Raw genomic sequence first — 15,077 nt, 5'->3', positions numbered from 1 at the left:
CTGGATGGGAAGTGGAGCAGCCAGGACACGAACCAGCATCCAATTGGGATCCCAGCAGATGCAAGGTGAGGATTTAGACACTAAGCTATGGCATCGGGCTCAACAACCTTACTTTTACCCACTAGCCACATTCCTCCTACTTACTATCCAGATTAACTTCATCTGTATCTGAATGCAAAAGACTTTTCTTTCCCTCTATGCATTTCCACATTTGCTTATTCTTCAGGCCTACTCTTCCATGAGCTCCTACGGCATTTTCTCTGCACTTCCTCAGTGCAGCAAAAATAAATGCATTAGTGTTCCCAAGCTTTTTGTCGCATGCTTTCACACATGTTTATGTCTGTATGTCAGGATAAAACTGAGCTGTTAGTTGAAGTCCCTCACCCTCTAGTCTTCACATAAACACATATACAACTTGGTGTTCTCTACTCCTGATCGCACGCTCTTCTCGGACAGCTAGAGTATTCCCTTCGCTTCCTCAGGGAGAAAGATGTTGCCACACGCCTGACATTTATTTAAGAAACATTTGAATCTCATGACAGCGACAATGGTCTCATAAGTCATGGCATTTGGTTTAGAACAGTTGCACATCATGAGTTTCAGCTCCTAAAAAAATCTGAAGAAAAAAAAAAAGATAGGCAACACATAAGGTATTTGTCACTTTTGCTGTAAAAAACATCCACCAATTCTCAACGGCTTGTAGGCACAAAGGTTTGTCTATGCTACATACTGTAAACCAACTGAGTTCCACTCCATGATTTTCTCATTCCAGGATTCAATCTAGTGAAGTAAGTAGCTCCTACGAGGGACTTGACAATTCTTATGGCAAACCAGAAGATCCAGAGAGCCGGGAGAAATGTGTGCCATCTCTTAAAGCAGCTCCTGCCATTTGTAAAAGGACGATTTCACTCAACTCTCCCTGGTCAAAGACTTTCACATGGTCAAACCCCAAGTTAGTGAGGAGGAAGTCTGTGGCTTCCACAGGCAGATCACATTGAAGTGGACATAGATTTAGATTTCTGTAGGGATATTGACAGTGGGGAGAAGTTTGGGTAGAGAGCAAGGAGTCGTGTGGTTAATTGTGAACATTAATGTAATCGGCCACAGATATAGGGAATCACTTTTTTAACCCCAGAGGCACTTGTGTGTATCGTTGGAAAGGCCTTATACATCTTCACCAACCAGGTACCTGGGGTTCACTTCAAAGAAGCCATGACAACAGAAATAATAGAACTCCCAGATGTGTTTAAAGATCGAAAAATAGAGGCTATCAAAGTCCTGTTCCCAGTGGGATTCAGAAGAGCAACCGAACACCTAGAGTTTCCAACAATAAGCCTAGAGAGAGTAGCTATCACCATAAAGGGATTGGACACTGTATTGCCGCAGGTTAAGCAACCACTTGACACAGCTGCCTGCCATATCTGAGCACCAGTTCAAGTCCCAGCAGCTCCACCTACAATCCAACTCCCTGTTGATGCACCTGAAAAGGCAGCAGATGACGACCCAGCACCCACATAAGAGGATGACGCTCCTGGACAATCCTGGTATGGACAATCCTGGCCATTGTTATCATTTTGAGAGTGAACCAGCACAGAAAAGAGGTCTTTCCCTTCCTTTTTATCACCCTACCTTTCAAATACAGTAATAAATAAAATGCTTTTTAATTTTTTAAGATTTATTTTTATTAGGAAATCAGATTTCAGAGAGAAGGAGACATAGAGAAAAATCTACCATCTACCCAAATGGTTATAATGGCCAGAGATGAGCAGGGATGATGGCACTTGAAGTTGGAGCATTAGCCTTTTGAGCCATAGCTCTGGCCCCAATAAAATATTTTTTTAGGTGTTCAGCCAAATAAATAAATAAATAAAAGTGTTCAGCCATGAGAACGAGAGCCAGATCCTCCTTCTGTTTCTTCTCTCTCTCTCTCTTTTTAAGATTTATTTATTTTTAATGGAAAGGCAAATTTACAGAGAGAGAAAGATCCTCTGTCCACTGGTTCAGTTTCCATGTGGCTGCAACATCTAGGACTGAGCTGACCCAAAGTCAGGAGGCAGAAACTTCCTCTGAGTCAGCCGCATGGGTGCAGGGTCCCAAGGCTTTGGGTCGTCCTCTACTGTTTTCCCAGGCCACAAGCAGGGAGCTGGATGGGAAGTGGAGCAGCAGTGCCAAACCAGTGCCTATATGGGATCCCAGCAGAGCCTACAAACTGAGGATTTAGTCACTAAGCCATCACCAGGTTCCTCTTCCTTCCTTCCTTTTTTTCATATTTATAGCATGAGAGTATTTGAAGCAGCTGAGAAGGTTGTGGCAGATTAAGAGACTATAGGTCAGATTGGAGAAAGACAAAGCGGACAGATAAATTATTGATTCAAAAGCAATGGAGAAATGAGTAGCACTTTTTATGCCAAACCCAAGGAGTGTTTATATCTGACAACCAGATGCACATGCCTTCCCTTGTAAACCATCCCCTTACCTGGTTTACCCTTCCCTCAAACAGTTTTGAGGCTATCCTTAGAAAAAAACAAGACAAATGATCACTCTAAGGCGATTAGATTTTACACAGAAATGATTTGAGACTAGTAGAGATTTGTAACATAAGTGCACATGGAACTGGCTAATCTACATTTTGTCATATATATATATTCTATATATACTATAAATGTTAGGAAGGACATGATCTCAACAGTGAGACTGATGCCATCTTTGGTCTGGCACAGAATAACGAGCAGAACCCTGCTTCATTGAATGAATGTATGAAGAATTTCTGTTTTCTCTATCCTGTATTAGATAAGTACCGGACAACTGTACTTCACAAAAACCTTGTCCCGTTAGTGTTATTATTATGTGGAAAACTCTCTGAATTTATCAAGAGAAAACTGTCATATTAAAACAAGGACAAGGAGTGGGCATTTAGCCTGGTAGCTGGGAGACTCATATGTTCCAGGGGCTCACGTAGGCTTCATTCCCGGCTCTGGCTGGTAGCGCCAACTCCCTGCCTGTGCAGGTCTTAGGAAGCAGCAGTGAGGCCTCAAGTACTTGGGTCACTATCACACTTCCAGTGCTGGAGCTTCCAGTGTTGGAGCAGGCCCAGCCCCATAATAGCTGTGGGGGTCATCTGGGAGTGAAATGGTGGACGGGAGAATCTCTTTCTCTGTCTCTCTGTCTTTATCTGTGTCTGCCTGACATAAGAAAAATAAAATAAAACAAAAGAAAATGAATACGAATCCTCTTGGTAAAAACACACAAAAATACATAAAGTAGAAATTGGTTTTCTGTAATTATACTATATCTATGAAGCTTGCACCATTTCTTTTTTAGGCCTTTTTCCACATTTGTAAAAGCATATATTTTTAGTGACATTGAATTATGCTACTCCTGTCATAAGTACTTCCCATAAATATTCCTGCAAAATGGCATCTTCAACTGGTTCCATAATATCCCATTTATGTATGTAGTATAATTTAAACAGGCTAATTGTTAATAATTGAAGTTCTTCCCAATTTTTCAGTAGAATAAATAGTATTTCACTGGACTTCATCTTTGTTCTTACGTCTGCATCTGAATTTATAGGTACTTTTTTCTTAGATTTTATTATTAGAATATGAAATTACTAGATCAGAGGGAATGAACACTTTTCAGGCTCTGAATACATTTTTGCGAAATTGCTTTTTGCGAACACTAATCCTCTCAGTATTCCCACAAGTTGTTGTCTGATTTGTGATCATCTCATTATTCACACACTACATTACATATCACACATTCTTCTCATCTTTACAATGTGGCAGTTAATGAAATGGTGTGTGGTCGCTCTCTCTGTAACTCTGCCTGTCAAATACTCAAAGGAAAACACAAAGGCAACACTTCAGGGACCAGTGTTGTGGCACATCAGGTTGACTGGCCACCTGAGACACCAGTGTTCCATATGAGCTCTGGTTTGAATCCAGGTTGTTCCACTGCTGATCCAGTTGCCTGCTAGTGCACCTGAGACGGTAGCGGAGAATTATTCAAGTGCTTGGACTCTTGCTGCCTATATAAATTCCCTCCCATGGAGTTCCTGGTTCCAGATTTCAGCCTGGCCCAGTCGCTGCTATTGAGACCACCTGAGGAGTGAACCAAGGAATGAAAGCTCTCTTTACAATCCCTCTTTCTCTTTCCCTCCCTCATCTTTCTCTGCCTCTCTTCTCCCCCTCTCTCCCTCTTGATTTTTCTCTTTCTCTGTCTCTACCTATCTGTAACTCCTTCAAATGAATAATATTTACAAAACAGAATGCCAACTTACTGTCACTTTGTTAGAAATAATCCTCCCAATGGTTTGTTTGCTTGTAGTATTTTGTGATTTACAAACATTTTAGGAGCAGACATTACGCTTGTGGTAATGAGGCTCACAGCCTGCACTGGGAGAATCTACATTCAATGCCTGGCTCCAGCTGGTGAGTCCAGCCACCTTGCTAGTGCAGATCCAGGGAGACATGGCTCAAGGGTTTGTGTCCCTGACACCACATGCAAGGCCTGAATCCAGTTCCAGTTTCCAGTTTTGGCTTTGTCCCAGTCCCAATCCCAGCCACTGTGAATTAATACATGAGGATATGAGCATGACCTGTCAAATAAATTAATTAAAAAAAAGAAAGATTTACCCTTTGAAGCTGAGCACTTCCATAAAGCCTACCCAAACCCTAAAGTTGCAGTCACTCTCACGTTCACCTGGGCTGGGTGACAACATAATTTGCTGCTCCTATGTTCTGAAACCAGACTTGTTTTTCCTGCACCTATGTTAAACAAAAATAGAAGAAAAATTTAGTTACTCCCTTCTGGAAATATTTGCCCCTAAAGGTAAGTAGGTGAACGTACTGAAAGTTGCTTATAAAGACTTGCTTGCTCTTCTTAGAACTTTTCCTGCCCCACTTGTACTGCCTTATGAAGGAACTCACAGGGCAAGAGACTAGGGCCTTCAACCAACAGCCCTGAAAATGACCATGTAAGTAAATCCTTAGCAGTAGCCCCACCTGCAGACCACTGCAACCTCCACCAATATCTTGACAGCAACCCTACTAGATACCTTGAGTCAGAACCATGCAAATAAGTCACTCCCGGATTCCCCAACCTCAGGCACCCTAAGAGATGACTGCCAAGGTTTGAGTAATTTGTTAAGTAAAGATAACCAATGTAGACCTCTTCCACACACAGTTTGTGCTGTGCTTAGAGATTACTTACCTAAAAATAAAAAGTACGTATCTCATTACATTTTAAAAATATTTTTGCCTATCACTTTTTATGCTTCTTAACTTTATGATCACCTTTGTCAAATTTCCCAAGAAAAATTTCCATTGGAATTTTAATTTGAATTATATCAAACCTATAAAACCATTGCAGGGGTAAACTTTTACAGTATTCTCTTTCCTGCCACCATACCATGATTGAAGACTTCCATGCTCATCATTAAGATTTTCTGATTTTCGGGCCCGGCACAGTGGCCTAGCAGCTAAAGTTCTCACCTTGAAAGCCCTGGGATCCCATATAGGCACCGGTTCTAATCCCGGCAGCTCCACTTCCCAGCTCCCTGCTTGTGGCCTGGGAGGGCAGTCGAGGACAGCCCAAAGATTTGGGACCCTGCACCTGTGTGGGAGACCTGGAAGAGGTTCCTGATTCCCGGCTTCGGATCGGCGCAGCACCGGCCGTTGCGGCTCACTTGGGGAGTGAATCATCGGACGGAAGATCTTCCTCTCTGTCTCTCCTCCTCTGTGTATATCTGGCTGTAATAAAATGAATAAATCTTTAAAAAAAAAAGATTTTCTGATTTTCTTCAGCATAGGTAACAATATGTGATATACTATTGGCATTATTAAAAATAGGAAAATTATACCTTTTTTGCTTCAGTGAATGAAATATATTTTCTTTTAAGTAAACTTGGTGGGATACAGAAAAATGATCCAAGCTTTTTATAGTCCTCAAGCATTTAAAAGGCTTTATTGTCAGCTTCCACTATTGCTGCAAGAATTCTACACTCTTCCTTGTGGACAGATCTAACACAATTTCTCTGGCAATTTGAAGCATTTCTAGACTTAATTTTTATTAGAATACGATGTCTCTCTTACTCAAATCAGTTAGATTTCAAGTTTTTCTTGGTCATTGATGACACTAGTATGAACTCAATTGTGCAAATCATCATGACAAAGAAATTCAAACCATATATCCTCCTGGCCCTTCATCTTTTAGTTACTATACAGCTTAGGGGAAATGCCTATGCAATGTGTATTCATTCATACTTTCTACTAATTCTTTTTAAAGTTGAAAAGCAGAGTCAGAGAGAGAAAGAGATCTTTCATCTCCTGCTTCACTGAAAGTGCCCACAGTAGCAGAAACAGGACAAGCCCAAAGTCAGGAGACAAAAATCCCATCTGAATCTCTCACATGAGTGTCAGGCACACAACAGCTTGAGCCATTTTCCACTATCTTACAAGGTGCGCATTAACAGGAAGCTGGATCAGAAGCAGAGGTGGAGGTTAGCCTCAAAGCCAGGCTCTCCAATATAGCATGCAGGCATCTCAAGTACCAACTTCGCCTATGGCATCAAAACACCTGTCTTCATTCATATATTCATACCTACACACCATTTTGTGTATCCCCTTATCAATGCTGTCCAACAATGGACAGAATGATTATTATTGAGAAGAAAGGACACTCACACGTAACAAAAGCTTCTATGTCCTGAGATATTTAATGCCATAGATAACATAATATTCACAACAATTCCAGCCAGGTAATGATGAATGTATCCATTTAAATGCAAGAAATGATTGTAAAGTATTCGAGTCCCAAGTTTTTTAGCTTGGGTTTCCCTGACCCCAGTCTGAGTTCCCATTGATTCAAAGTTTCTCAGACTCTATTTAGCATGCACATGAATCACCCGGTGACATTTTTTAAAGTGTAGATAATGTCTGAGTCAGACTGAGGTTAGGACTGAAAGTCTTGCATTTCTAACAAGTTCCCAAGGGATGCTATCACCATTTGTCACCGTTCCACACTTTCAGTAGCAAGCCATAGCTCATTCTGAGTTGAAGGCATTATGACTCATGGGAAGGAACACAGACTGGAACTTGATCACCTGAATTCAAATTCTAATGGAAGCACTATGTAACTAACCTTCTAACTTAGCATGAATTCTTCCTGAACTTCTGTTCTCTAATGTGGGAAACAGAGACAAGAGAATCTCCTTTTGGGGATTGTTAGGGTAACAAATAATGGATTTCTAGTACCTACACATAGTAAACATGCAATATTAACTAATCTTTCCTTGAGGATTTAGAATGTTCCTACAAACCTTCAAGGCATTCAATGTGAATTTCCTGCTGGCAATGACAGAAACATACTCAAACCGATTTTTCAGAAGAAATGGAAAGATCCTGGAACTCTAGCAGCCCACCTGCAGGTGTGGCAACTGGGAACCTGAAACTAAGGACTCAAGATGCTGCGCAGAATCTTTCTCACTGTCTGGGATCTGTCTCTCTCCAGGGGCAAATGAGCTCCAGTCTACTTCAGAGTAGCTTTGTTTCTCACAAGGGGGAAATGTGGGTGCTCAGCGCTCTTATCAACAGAAAAGGCTGAACCCAGTGTCTGTCTTTCTGCTCTAAATTTTAAAACCCTGAGATGAATTTTCTTGGAAAGGAGAGCTCCCATGTCCAGTTCTACATCCATCACCTCTATTCAGAAGGGGAGGGCTACAACAAAGTGCACATCACTTGCTGTGAGGTACCAGCTACCTTAGTTGGTCAGATCAGCTCTGGCCATTACTGCCATTCGGGGAGTGAACCAGCAGATGGAAGATCTATCTCTCTGTCTTTACTTCTCTCTGTAAATCTGCTTTTCCAATAAAAATAAATAAGTCTTAAAAAAATAAACACCTAACAGCTGTAGGTACTACATTCTGATGTGCAACAATACTTTGGATTTGATGATATCTGAGGTCATATCAAATGTAAAACTTTTTGGATATATAAATAAGATAGTAATGTAGGGCTTCTTTGGGTTTAAATGTCAGCTTTCTCTTTTAAAAATTATTTTATGGGCCCGGCACAGTGGCCTAGCGGCTAAAGTCCTCGCCTTGAACGCCCCAGGATCCCATATGGGCGCCGGTTCTAATCCCAGCAGCTCCACTTCCCATCAAGCTCCCTGCTTGTGGCCTGGGAAAGCAGTCGAGGACAGCCCAAAGATTTGGGACCCTGAACCCGTGTGGGAGACCTGGAAGAGGTTCCTGATTCCCGGCTTCGGATCGGCGCAGCACCGGCCGTTGCGGCTCACTTGGGGAGTGACTCATCAGACGGAAGATCTTCCTCTCTGTCTCCTCTCCTCTCTGTATATCTGACTTTGTAATATAATAAATAAATCTTTTTTTTTTAAAAGATTTATTTTATTTTCATTACAAAGTCAGATATACTGAGAGGAGGAGAGATAGAGAGGAAGTGGAGCTGCCAGGATTAGAACCAGTGGCCATATGGGATCAAGGCGAGGACCTTAGCCACTAGGCCACGCTGCCAAGCCCATAATAAATAAATCTTTTTTAAAAAATTATTTTATGTTTCACGTTGTTTACACAGTAGAGAAGGATTTATGCCTATGTGAATCACCAATTTGGGTAGGGAAGGCTGAGGTACCGGGGAAAGTGGATAAGACAACTGCTTCCACTTGTGTTTTCCTCCTGTGTACGAGGGAGGCAGGGACACAAGGGAAGAGAGGGGGCTGTTTCTTCTGGCTCATGCATGTGTCAGTGGATACTATGGCCTCTCCTAGTCTGGCTCTCCCCCTAACCCAGCTCACGTGCAGGCTGACAGGTACCAGTCCCAGGTCTTGAGTATGTTGGTAGATGCTGCAGCCCAGTCTGTCACGGCCCACCTCACCTTAGAATTCACCAGCAGGTGCTACAGTCTGGCTCTGTCCAGCCTGCCCCCCAATTCTAACTCATGCTGGTGGATGCTGCAGCTAGCTCATCCCAGCCCAGACAGCCCCAAGTCTTGGCCCTGATATAAACTAGGTGGTGTTGCAGTCTATCCTGCATCCTGCATCCCATCTTGATTCTCATATCTGCCAGTGGGTGCTATAAAACAGCCCAGCTCAGACCTCCCACAAACCTGACCCACACGTATAACAACAGGTACTGTAACCTGGCCTGGTCTGGGCTACTCCCAGCCTTGGCTCTCACACACTAACCAGTGGGAACTGCAGCACAGCAGCAGCACGCCTTTAGCTCCCAATCATATCTACTTCCAGCCACAGATCCTGTGTGTGCCAGTGATTGCCCTGACCCAACCTTGCATGGCCCATCATCCATGTTGGCCCTAGCTATCAGATTCCATAGCCTGCCTGAGCCAGCTTACCCCCAGTGTCAGCTTCTGCTGGTAGACGCTGCAGCCTAGCCCTACCAAGTCTTTCCTTTTCCCTGTCTTTCATGAAAACAGGCAAGTACAGAAGCCTAGCCTGGCATGGCCTATACCACATCCTGGTTCCCACATACCAGTGTGCTATGACTTGGCCAAGGTCCACCAAACTAGCCAGCCCATATACCTGCCGACAAGTGGAACATTCCTGTCTAGTCTGGCCTGCACCCAGCCCCAACTCTTGTGCTTACCAGTGGGAGCTAGAATCCAGTAGGGAAGTTCCCCAAGTTCTCCTAGCAGGTCTGCTTCCAGCCCCAGATCTCACACATGCCAATAGGTGCTAGGACCATACCCAGCATAGTCTACCCCTTCCCCCTCGTCTTGGTCTTTGTAAGTGCTGGTAGATGCTGCATCCTGACTTGCCCCCACATCCCATTCTTGGATATACCTACAGGTACTACAGATTGGGCCAACCCAGCCAACTCAGAACCTCAGTTCCCATGAGTTTTGATATGTTTCGCGGTCATGCCTAGCTCAGCCCATCAGTATCCTCAGCTGTCATGCAAATGAGCAGGTATTACAGTCCCACAGGGATGACCCACAAATTCCTCACAGAATCTGCCCCCAGACTCAGTTCTCTCATGTGTGGGTTAGTGTCATGGCCCAGCCTAACATGGCACACCCCCTAGCCTAACACTCACTGATGAGTACTGTGGCCCAGTCCTGACAGGTAGCTTCCATGTGCACCAGTGGACTGAGATCAATGCCAGCTAGCCCAGCCCAGGACTCTCACGTGCTTAGGTGTCACAGTCTGATCCAAACATGTCTTCTGGCTTCTCCCCCTCCAAGCCACCCTGTTTTAGCCTCATCATTTACCTGCAATTACAGTGTCCCTATCAGAGGAAACCATTCCTTACCTGTAAGTAACATCTTCAGTGGTTCCTTCACTCATACATACCCAAATCCCCCTCCCAGGATAACTTACTGCTGCCATGTCCATGGCCAAGTTGGCCATGCTCTTCTGGTGGCATACTGTTTTGGCCTGAGGTACCACCTGCCTGCCCTGGGTCCACCCAGCTTTCCTAAGATACATAGGAATTAACAAAATTTTCTTTTCTTTGAGATTTTATTTATATATTTGAAAGGCAGAATCACAGAGAGAAAGGGAAAGATATTTTTCATCTGTTGATTCATCCCCCAGACAGCCACAACAGCCAACACTAGGCTGGAGCCAGGAGACTGGAACACCAGATAAGTCTCCCATACAGGTAGCAGAGGCCCAAATGCTTGGACCATTTTCTACTGTCTTTTCAAGCTCATCAGCTAGGAGCTGAATCAGAAATGCAGCATCTGGGACTTAACTTGGTGCTCAAACAGGATGTCAGTGTCACAGACAGAGCCCTAACCCACTGTGCCATGATGCATGCCCCATTAAAAGCTAGTTTTTCAATAGATTACAAAGTGCCACTTTTAATTTATTTATTTTTTTTAATTTGTATTGGAAAGTCAGATATGCAGAGAGGAGGAGAGACAAAGAGGAAGAGCTTCCATCCGTTGATTCATTCCCCAAGCTAAAGTTGCACCAAGCTGAAGTCAGGAGCCCGGAGCCTCTTCTGGGTCTCCCATGCAGGTACAGGGTCCCAGGGCTTTGGACTGTTCTCCACTGCTTTCCCAGGCCAAAAGCAAGGAGCTGGATGGGAAGTGGGGCTGCCGGGATATGAACCAGCACCTATATGGTATCCCGGTGTATGCAAGGCAAGGACTTTAGCCACTAGGCCCCTTTCTATAGTAGTTTGCAAATAGGAGAAATGGCAGGCATGCCTGTAAAATCCCAAAAGACCATTCCAATGCTAATATTCATTAATGTCAGGGTGTTGCAGAAATCTCATTTGAAAAGCAAGTGCACTTGAAGTTGATAGGAATACTGTTAGTAATTGTCATAACCTGTCCATGGATTTCGTTGCCAAGTTAAATTTTCTTTTTAAGCAAGGAAAACCTACCCACCTTCTGCTAACAAAACAAGAATAAGAAAGCAAGCACCCCAGGTCATAAAAGCACACTCAGAGTTGAAATTTCAGCAGGAAAAGGAATGAGCCCAGCTTCTAGGAAAGCTTTCACTACTTTAGGGGACTCTACCATCTCATTCTTGTGTTTATCCATTTTACAAATTCAGATGCAATTGGCTTTGTGACATGGTCTGTGAGCACAGCAGAGAACAAGACCACAAGATCTCGGTACATAAAGCTAATTGAAAAGAAAAATAATTAGGGTGTCATAAAGACAAGGATAAAATACCATCAGAAACACATAAGTGCCTTAAAGAAAATGTGACTTAAGACAAGTGATCAGAAGCAAGAGCGGTAGCAGCAACCTAAGGCGGTGGGAGGCTCTCACGAGGGTCCTTATTCTAAGGTCATAGTTCACCTGAGGCCTGAAACAACGCAAGGAGCCAAACACATGAAGGCTCAAGGGCACAATGGTAGAGTCAGACAAAAAAAGCCACACGGTGGGAACTGGCATGATGCATCATAGACACGGGAACAAGTCCAACAGGAACAAGGAGACTGATGATGAATTAAGAGGGAAGGACAGAGCTCAGGGGCCACAAAAAGAGCTCAGATTTTATTCTATGTACAATGAAACAGGGTTCAATTTTCTTGAGTGGGGAGTCATGATTTCATTGATACTTCCTTTTAGATTTGTTATTGTGTGAAAGATAAAATTAGAATTGTTCTAGAACTGTGACTTCAGTTTAATGTTAGAAAACAAATCCTGGGTGCAGTAGCCTAGTGGCTAAAGTCCTCACCTTGCATGTGCTGGGAACCTATATGCACTGTTTCGCGTTCCAGCTGCTCCACTTTTCATCCAGCTCCCTGCTTGTGGCCTGGGAAAGCTGTAGAGGACGGCCCACAGCCTTGGGACCCCGTACCCACGTGGGAGACCTGGAAGAAGCTCTTTGGGCTCGCTTGGCCTCAGCCGTTGAGGCCACATAGGGGAGTGAACCAGCAGATAGAAGATCTTTCTCTCTGTTTCTCCTTCTCTCTGTAAATCTGCCTTTTCTATAAATAAATCTCAAAAGAAAAAGAAAGAAAGAAGAAAAAGCAATCCTGCCACTGCTGTAAGTAACTGCCTAGGTTGCATCGTACTTAGGCAAATGCTGGGAGAAAAGCAGCCAATAGCTGAAGGGCATCCTAGGTCTGGTTAATGCCAAATTTGTGCTAACTATACAAGTATGCCAGCATAGTTGCCTATTCTATTTTTTTTTCAAAGATATTTGAAGGGAAGAAGCTGACACACCAGCAGACAAGATCTGGGGACCTGCATGCGAGCTTGCGTGGGTCCCAGGAAGCAGACAGGGCCCCAGGCTGGCACAACACACCAACAAAGGACTAGGCTTGGGGATCTGGGTGCTCACAGACATGTGGGGCTGTGGATTGCTTGGGGAAGAGGTCTGGGGATGTATGGAAGGGAGGGCTGTTGAGGGAGAACATGACAGGTGAAGCGTGACTTTTGGGGGACGTCCACCAATCAGGCTACAGCACTTGCAGATAAACAAGGGGACTGAAACTGGGTGGTTTGGAGGAGGAAAACCAGAGGACCTTTCAGGGCCAAACCAATACACCTGCCCACTTGTGAGACTTGAGTTGGGCTTTTTGGTACCAACCAGCACACACAAAAGTCATGGATGATGGGGGTCAGGGGGGTATTGCCTGGCACAGCTTGACCACAGTACCCACAGGTGAGTGTCATGGCAGGGTATAGATGACATTAGGCTGGGTCATGACACTACCAGCATGCCAGAGAACCAAGTCTAGAAGCATATTCCATGGGGGATTTGTAGGCTCACCTCTGTGAGACTGCCCTACTGGCTGGCTTGCTCGAGGGCTCAGGGAGGTTATGGGGCTAAGCAAGGCATAACCATGAGTTGGGATAGGCAAGACTGGGCCAAGCTGTAGCACCCACAGGCACACTCAAGAATTGGGTGTGAAGCAGGCAGAGTGGCAACATCAATCAGCACACAAAGGCAGAGACTAGGGGGCAGATTGCGAAGGGTAAGGGCCTAGCACCCACTGACACATGTGAGATCTGGGTCTGGGAGTGGGTCTGGTTGGGGGACTTGAGGAACTCCGCTGGTTAGCCACAGCTCTTGCTTGCTGGTGAGCCTGTGAGTCAGGACTGGGTGTTGGTCAGACCAAGCAAGGCTGCTCCAATTGTTGGCAGGAGTGTGAGTTGTCTTGGGGGGAGCAGGGAATTCAGACCAGGCAGGGCCAGGCCAGGCCAGGCAGGAGCCAGGATGGAGTGTGGATAGGATATCACATGTACCACTTTTCATGAAAGACACGGAAGGGAACAGCCTGGGCATGGCTAGCCTGTAGCACCCACCAGTGACACTAGGCTACAGTTCCCACTAGTGAGCGTGATAACTGAAATAGGGACAGCAAACCAGGCTGCAAATAGCTGCAGCATCTCTAGGCATGGGTGTGGACTAGGTCTGGGGTGTGCCACACTGGGCTAGGCCCCAGCACCTACTGGTGCTTACAAGAGCCAGAGAGGATGTAGGACAGGCTGGACTAGGTCTCAGCATTCGCTGAGTCACGTGAGAGCTGGGTCTGTGGGTGGACCAGGCATGGCTGGGCTGTAACACCCAACAATACGAGCTGGAGTGGGTATGGGCTGGTCAGGCAAGGCCACTCTACGTATCGGGTGGAAGGTGGGCTAAGTCAGTCTGGGCCATGAGCCCACCGGCATGCACAAGATCTGCCACTGGGAGGTAAACTAATAGAGGAGCTTGGGGAACTCCTCTGTCAGGAGGCAGTCCCTGCAGGTGAGCACAAGAACTGAAGCTGGGAGCAACCCAAACCAGGTCAGGTTACAGCACCCTTGTGTGGGTCAGGTCTGCAAGAGGGCCAAGTTAAGTTAGTTTATAGCAGCCATTGGCAGATGTGAGAATCATGACAGGGTGAAGCACAGGCCAGGTGGTGTCACAACACTAGCTGGTTCACATTAGGGCCAGGACTGGCAGTAGTTCAGGCTGGGCAAGGCTCATGTACCTGCCAGAATGAGCTGGAATTGGAGACAGACTAGGCCAGGCCAGGCCAGGCTGAAACACCTACTGATGAATGCTAAGGTGAGATGAACCATGCCAGACTGGGCCGCAGCCCAGCACATGTAACACCCCAGGGGGAAGGGCAGGCCTAGTAGGGGGCTGCAGGAGCTCTCCTGCTGGGCCGCTGTTTCCACTGATGAACGTGAGAACTGGAACTAGGGCAGACCAAGTTGAGCAGGGCTACAACACTCATCAGCCTGCATGTGTGCTGGGTTATAGGCAGCAGTGGATTGGGCTAAGTCTCCATATGCACTGGTCTGTGCAGGAGCCAGAGTACATGCAGGCTAATCAGCCTTTGTCACAGCACTGGCTAGCAGGTGCTGGAATTAGGGGAAAATTCTGTCAGGATAGACCACAAAACCACCTGGAAAGTGCAAGATCCAGGGTTGGGAGTTTGCCAGGTAGGGAAATTGCAGGCACCCCTCTGATACGCTGCAGCTCCACTGGTGAGCATGAGATCCAGGACTGGAGGTAGGCCTGGCTAGACAGACAGTAGCACCCACTCGCATGAGTGGCATTGGTTGGGCTGAGCTAGGCTGCAACACCCATTTATGCGTATGAGAGCCAAATGGGATGCGGGACAGACAGGACCAGTCTGC

The 15,077-nt window shown here is 45.4% G+C and overlaps 1 protein-coding gene across 3 annotated transcripts in view; it reads right to left on the bottom strand.

The window, feature by feature from the left end:
- ZMAT3 (zinc finger matrin-type 3) overlaps positions 1-15,077 on the bottom strand; it is a 101,625-nt gene that overhangs the window by 33,366 nt on the left and 53,182 nt on the right. The window contains exon 1 of one of the 3 annotated variants that reach the window (XM_058661073.1): positions 10,357-10,379. The exons of the other annotated variants lie outside the window; for them this stretch is intronic. The gene's annotated coding sequence lies outside the window, so the exon portion shown is untranslated. Of the gene's footprint in view, positions 1-10,356; positions 10,380-15,077 lie in introns of those variants that run through there. 3 annotated transcript variants of the gene reach the window in all.

The sequence above is a fragment of the Ochotona princeps genome, chromosome 3 (genome assembly GCF_030435755.1).
Source record: "Ochotona princeps isolate mOchPri1 chromosome 3, mOchPri1.hap1, whole genome shotgun sequence".
NCBI classification, from domain to species: domain Eukaryota; kingdom Metazoa; phylum Chordata; class Mammalia; order Lagomorpha; family Ochotonidae; genus Ochotona; species Ochotona princeps.
This window is presented reverse-complemented; position numbering and strand designations above follow the sequence as displayed.